Source organism: Heterodontus francisci, chromosome 4 (assembly GCF_036365525.1).
Source record: "Heterodontus francisci isolate sHetFra1 chromosome 4, sHetFra1.hap1, whole genome shotgun sequence".
NCBI classification, from domain to species: domain Eukaryota; kingdom Metazoa; phylum Chordata; class Chondrichthyes; order Heterodontiformes; family Heterodontidae; genus Heterodontus; species Heterodontus francisci.
The window spans coordinates 44916441-44923577 of record NC_090374.1 but is presented as its reverse complement, the minus strand read 5'-3'; the positions used below and the strand labels follow the sequence as shown (position 1 = coordinate 44923577).

At 47.6% G+C, this 7137-nt stretch overlaps 1 pseudogene; it reads right to left on the bottom strand.

The window, feature by feature from the left end:
• Positions 1 to 1667: 1667 nt before the first annotated feature.
• On the bottom strand, positions 1668 to 1791 carry LOC137369490 (U2 spliceosomal RNA; annotated as a pseudogene).
• Positions 1792 to 7137: the final 5346 nt, after the last annotated feature.

Genomic DNA, 7137 nt, shown 5'->3' with positions numbered 1-7137 from the left:
GGTATTCCACACTCCTGCAGAAACAGTAGGTCAGCTTTGATCTTGGCGAGGTAATCCAAGGTTGAAACACATCGCGTAGTAGATTTAATGCTACGTACATTAATCGAAGCAATCCTTATACCCATTTTTAAATTAGTTGTTGCTTCCCATACCATTTGTCCTTGCTAGTCCCAGTCCCTCGGTATGTTCCTGCATATCCATAGTGTACACAAGCTGTTTCACGTTCGTTGGGCTCAGAAACCCCTCCTGGTTTCTGATGCAGGGTTTGTTCTGCTGGGGTGACATCGGGGGTGTCTTGTAGGCAGCAAGAATGGGGCTGTCCTCTGCTGTTGGTATCTTTCCCCTCTGTTCCTCCTCGAAAACATCACTGCTCCCGGCTTCCCGGAGATGGAGTGCACCAGACGTGTTGTTGCTCTCGGTGTCCCGGAGCTGAGGTACGCTGGGCATGTCACTAGGTTCGGCGCTTCGGCTTTGGGGCGCGCTGGGTCCATCACAGCCTCCGGTGCCCGGGGGCTGGGGGGCTTTATCTTCCAGCTCCTTTGAGTTCTGCTGCTTCTTTTGCAGGTGCCGTCATTCCAGCACTTCCTCATCCAGTGAGGAGGAGCTGCTCTTGTCTGTTTCAGAAGGTAGCCTCCTCTTGCCACTGGTTTGGGTGGTGGCCTGTTCCGCTTTTGGATGTTTTTTCTTTGTGGTTCTCCTTTGTACCACTTGCCACTGACCTGTTTATCCATCTGCTGCCTTTTCCTCCATTGATTCTGTCTGTGGAGGAGGGGTTTCCGGGCACAGCGTAGGTGTTGGGTCGCTGGTTTCAGCTGCCTCCCCTTTCTTCTCCTTCTCAGGTAGACTTTCCTTGCTGCGGAGAGGGTTGCTTGTCTCCTTTCCAGCACTAGACACATTCGCTGTTTCTTCTCCCAGCCTTTCCTTGGACCTTGCTGCCTGACTATAACTGAGGCAGCGTTTGGGGCAGGTTTTGTAGAGGTGGTCTGCCTCACCGCACAGGTTGCAGCACTTACTCTGCTTACAGTCCTTGGTCTGATGGCCTTCCTTCTTGCAGTTCTTGCAGACGACTGTGCTGCAGTTAGCTGCCATGTGACCAGATTTGCCACAGGTGTGACAAACTCTGGGCTGCCCTGCATAATAGACCAAGATGCCTCGACTTCCCCTGATAGCGAAGCTGGAGGGAGAATGGATGATGGCTCCATTGGCATCGACCTTCAAGGTCACCTTGACCTGCCGCTTGCTGGTCCAAATCCCAAAAGGGTCCCTGACATAAGTGCTGCTGCCAGCCACCTCGACATACCTGGCGAGAAAGGTGAGTACATCCACCACCGGAACATGGGGGTTGTAGAGGTGAATTTTCACCACCTGGTCACGTTGTGACAGCAGCGTGAAGAGTGGCTCCACTGTGAGGATCGACAGCGGTGCCTGATTTCCCTTCTCCTTGAACACCTTCAGGAACTTGATGCATCCCGCCACGCTCTTGAACGTCACGGTGAAATATCCACTGCTGGGGATGTCCTGCAGGCAGAAGATGTCCGTAGCTTGGAATCTACAGCAATCGATAAGGATTTTCTTTATGAAGAAGGTACAGTCAACCGGTACATCTCCTTCCTTGTCCTTCACCACCATCCGAACGGTGTTATGCACTCCCTGGCCTGAAGCTACAGAATTGGTTACAGCCATTTTACTCAAAGCATACCTGGGACAGGATCAAAGGCCACTGCCGGGTAAGTATTAAACTGATAAGAACAGAGACTACACTTGATCTTAGCCAAAAGGTCAAGAAGCGATGAAGGCATGGATGCCTGATGAGCAGCACGGCTCCAACCCTGCAGAGGCACCCTTGTGGCTCACTGTCTTGGGAAGGTGCTCCATCTGCAACACTTCTTCCTAACTGCGGCCCAGCCAACTACATGGTCTCCTCTTCCAACGAGGTCAGGGCATGGAGAATCGGCAGCCCACCACCGGTCTCGGCCCACTCTCTGTTATTGTATGCAATCTTCTCCTGCCGACACAAGGATGAATGCTATTGGTCTCTCCGTAAGAACAATCCTAAGACATAAGTTGCTGTTTGTCCAATGGTTACAGATGGGGGCACACCGATTCCTCCAACATCCGGCCTCTTTCCAGGCAGGTAACTTTGTATGCATGTCTGGCAGCCCTCTAAAAATGGTGCCAGCACCTTCCATGACTCCACCTCTGCCCCCGCCACCAATTAGCCCCTGCACCTCATTGCCCTTCATCGGCGACTGCCGCTGGATTGCATGAGGCCGGCCGCTCCGGGCCCCAACATAAGGCACAGCCGCTTCTGGTCCCGACAGCGGGACTGGCATCTTCAAAACAAAATCCGGTCCTTAATGTGGATAAGGAATTTTTGCTATCAATCCTGATTTTACCTTTTACTAGTCTGAACCATTGGTCCCCTGTCCTACTCTGCAATTGAGCTTTAACTATATTTCTGGGTTTACCTTTTCCATGTTGAAAGTTCCTATACATTTTATAAGATCACCTCTCAGGTGCCTTCCTTTCAAGACAGGAAAGCCTAGGTTTCTCCAGTCTTTCAACATAACTCTGCCCTCTAGGGCCCAGTTCACTCATCTACCATTCTTGTCCTTGCATTGGTATCAACTTCAACATCCTCGTTCACATCTCCAAATCTCTTCACAGTTTAGTTCCTTCCTCCCTCCATTTGTAATTACCTCCAGCTTTTCGTTCATACTCTCAACCTCTACTCTATTACCCCATCCCTTCGCTTCACTATCGGTGGCAGAGCCTTCAACAATTTTATGCCCCCGCTCTGGAATCTACTTCTTAAACCTCTTTGCCTTTCTGCACATTAAAAAGCCTTCTTAAACCACAATTTTAACCTAATGATGGGATTGGGCAAATTTGGGTCGGATGTCTGTTTGACGCCCCGCTGGATTTTGATCTTCATTGACTTCAACAAAGAGTAAGAGTGGACTCGAACCTGACCTCCTTCCCGCTGGGTGGGTTAGGTTAAAATTGGGGCCTCACAATCTATTTAATATTTGTATATAATTTAGATATGTATTTGCATTTGTGTAATATTTACAATACCAATGAGTCACACAACTATAAATTTACGTCAGGGCTGTGGATTTCCTTGCTGTCAGTTACAAAAGGGAGTTACACACAAATGTCTTTAGAAATTTAATGACCATCATTTCACCAAACCCCCCCTCCCCTTAACTTCTTAATTTCTTTCCTATTCTGACTATCAGCTGTGTAGCCTTTTAGCATATTATGTTACATTAATGGCTATAAAAGTGTAAGTTTTTGTAGGTTTGGCAATTGGACAGCCTGTTGACACTCGTGGCTCCTACATTAAAAAGAAATCACCATTTGGAGAGTGACTCGTATTCATGGAACTAGGTCTTCAGGAAAAGAGTGGAGAGGAGAATCACTGCTGGGGCCAAAATGAAAAAGGAACAGACTTATGAAAAATAATAACATTTTCAACATTTCTGAATTGATGAGTTGATTAAGATACAAGACTTTAACTTGAGCTTGATGAGAAGTATATAATTTTTTATTTTAATTTATTATAATTTATCTACCCAATTTTTTACTGCTGTGATGAACTGTAACAGTTCTAGCCCAATGACTCATATTCCAGGACTATAAATAATCATTAGCAGTGCTAAAACATAGGACTCAAGATTTATTTAATATTTCTATTTAAGTCAGTGTATGTATTTGCATTTCTGAAATATTTACAATGCCAATGAGTCACGCAAATAGAAATGTAAATCAGGGCTCTCAATTTCCTTGAAGTCAGTTACATCGTTATTGCACTGGAAAGATACACTCTTCACCAGCAGAGGGAGTTACATGTAAATGTCTTCAGCAATTTAATTAGCATATAAATTGATGTAAGTACTGGCTTGATTCACAACTAGAATGAGTGTTAGAGCTGAACCCCCAGCAAAATTGAGTGCAATATTGGTGTAAATATTTCATTGCACTCTGTAGACCCAGTGAGGCATAACTGAAGTCATTTGGGAACGGGGAAGATTCTCCGATGACTGGAATCATGCCTAGCACAAAATGAGATGATTGTGATTATTGAAGGCCAATTATCTCAGTCCCAGGACATAAGTGCATGAGTTCCTCAGCACAGGTCAGTGACCCTTCATCAGAGCTGACGTGAAATGTTAACTCTGCTTCTCCCTCCACAGATGTTGCCAGACCTGCTGAGTATTTCCAGCATTTCTTGTTTTTATTTCATCAATGAGCTTCCCTTGATCATAAGGTCAGAAGTGGGGCTGTTTGCAAATGATTTCACATCTCCAACAAGAAGGAGTGTAGCCATCTCCACTTACCATTCAATGGAATTACCATCAACATCAATATCCTGGGGTTACCAGTTGACCAGGAACTCAACTAGAACAGCCATATAAATATTGTGACGACGAGAGCAGGCCTGGGTGTTCTTTTGGGAGTGGCTTACTTCTTGACTCCCTAAAGCCTTTCAATCGCCTATAAGGAAGAGGTCAGGAGTTTGATGGAGTACTTTTCACTTGCCTGGATGGTGCAGCTGCAACAACACTCAAGGAGCTTAACACCCCAAACAAAGTAGTTAGCTTGATTGACACCCCCATCCACCAGCTTAAATATCTTCTTCCACCACCACTGGCGTACTGTAGCTGCAGTGTGTGTTATCTAGAAGATGTATTGCAATAATTAGCCAAGGCTTCTTCACCGACCCCTCCCAAACATGTGACCTCCACCACCTGGCAAGACAAGGGCAGCAAATGCTTGGGAACACTATCACCATCCTGGAATTCCCTACCTAATAATATTGCATATGAACTTTCACCACTGACTGCAGTGGTTCAAAAAGATAGCCTACCATCAACTTCTCAAGAGAAGCTAATGATGGGCAATAAATGCTGGCCTCCCAAGCAACGTTGCTATCCCAAGAATAACAAAAGAACTTCAGTTTCCACAACCTTGGAGTGCTTTCAAAGCCTTTAACCTTGTCAGCAGACGTAGTCTCTTCAGACTACTAGCAAAGATCGGATGTACACCAAAGCTACTAAGTATCATCACCTCATTCCATGACAATATGAAAGGCACAATTCAGCATAGCGGCGCCTCATCAGACCCCTTTCCTATCCTTAGTGGCGTGAAACAGGGGTGTGTTCTCGCACCTACACTGTTTGGGATCTTCTTCTCCCTGCTGCTCTCACATCTTCTTTTCTTTTCTTTTGGGCCTCCTTATCTCGAGAGACAATGGATACGCGCCTGGAGGTGGTCAGTGGTTTGTATGGAGTGACCTCTCCATGGCGCATGCCTGGGCAAATTTATGGAGGTTGAGAGTTGCCCAGTCGTCAAAACCCCCCTCTCGGCCTTTCTGGTGGGGTCCAAAGGAGTGCAGGACACGACGTTTGGCACCAGTATGGCTGCAGGAACTGCCGGAAACATGCCAAAGGTGACACATGACCGCCTACGGGGTTCCGCTCCGGATTTTCTGTTAGGGTTTACTCCCTTAGCCTTGGTCTCTCCCGAGACGCCCACAAGGCAGTGGGGTTGTTGGGGCCCCTACACAGGTGTAGGATGGTGCCGGTGGGAGGAGGGGATGCAAGGGGGAGGGGTAGAGGGAGGGGTAGAGGGAGGGGGTGGGGGGGGGTTCAAGCTTTCAGAAGAAGGAAGTTTTCTCCACACAAAATCAGATGGCAGGTTGTTCAACCTTGCCCGTCTAAGAGCGAAGACCAAAGTATGGAAGGTCCTCATCAGGGAACTCCTCTTTGCTGATGATGCCGCATTAACATCCCACACAGAAGAGTGTCTGCAGAGACTCATCGACAGGATTGCGGCTGCCTGCAACGAATTTGGCCTAACCATCAGCCTCAAGAAAATGAATATCATGGGTCAGAAATGCTCCATCCATCAATAATGGCGACCAGACTCTGGAAGTGGTTCAAGGGTTCACCCACCTAGGCTCAACTATCACCAGTAACCTGTCTCTTGATGCAGAAATCAACAAGTACATGGGAAAGGCATCCGCTGCTATGTCCAGACTGGCCAAGAGGGTGTGGGAAAATGGCGCACTGACATGGAACACAAAAGTCTGAGTGTATCAAGCCTGTGTCCTCAGTAACTTGCTCAATGGCAGCGAGGCCTGGACAACGTATGTCAGCCAAGAGTGACTTCTCAATTCATTCCATCTTAGCTGCCTCTGGAGAATCCTTGGCATCAGGTGGCAGGACCGTATCTCCAACGCAGAAGTCCTCGAGGCGGCCAACATCCCCAGCATATACACCCTATTGAGCCAGCAGCGCTTGAGATGGCTTGGCCATGTGAGCCGCATGGAAGATGGCAGGATCCCCAAGGACACATTGTACAGCGAGCTCGTCACTGGTATCAGACTCACCGGCCGTCCGTGTCTCCACTTTAAAGACATCTGCAAATGCGACATGAAGTCCTGTGACATTGACCACAAGTCGTGGGAGTCAGTTGCCAGTGATCGCCAGAGCTGACGGACAGCCATAAAGGCGGGGCTAAAGAGTGGCGAGTCGAAGAGACTTAGCAGTTGGCAGGAAAAAAGACAGAAGCGCAAGGAGAAAGCCAACTGCAAAACAGCCCTGACAACCAATTTTATCTGCAGCGCCTGTGGAAGAGTCTGTCACTCTAGAACTGGCCTTTATAGCCACTCCAGCTCCACAAACCACTGACCACCTCCAGGCGCTGACCCACTCTCGAGACTAGGAGGCCAAAGAAGAAGAAGAAGGAGGAGTACTTTCTCTCTCAGTTCTGCTCAAATATTCTCTACAATATCTATAATCCACGTCTTTATTCTACATTGGCAGTAGGTTGGCCATTCAGGCAGTACTGACACCCACTGAGCAAGCAGGCAGCAGAAGTAGGAGAGAAACTGAATTTCTCAGAGGAGGACCTCGATGTTCCTTTAGACAAGGTGGAGAAGAGAACAAAGAACAAAGAACAAAGATAATTACAGCACAGGAACAGGCCCTTCGGCCCTCCAAGCCTGCGCCGATCCAGATCCTCTCTCTAAACATGTCGCCTATTTTCTAAGGTTCTGTATCTCTTTTCTTCCTGCCCATTCATGTATCTGTCTAGATACATCTTAAAAGACTCCATCGTGCCCGCGTC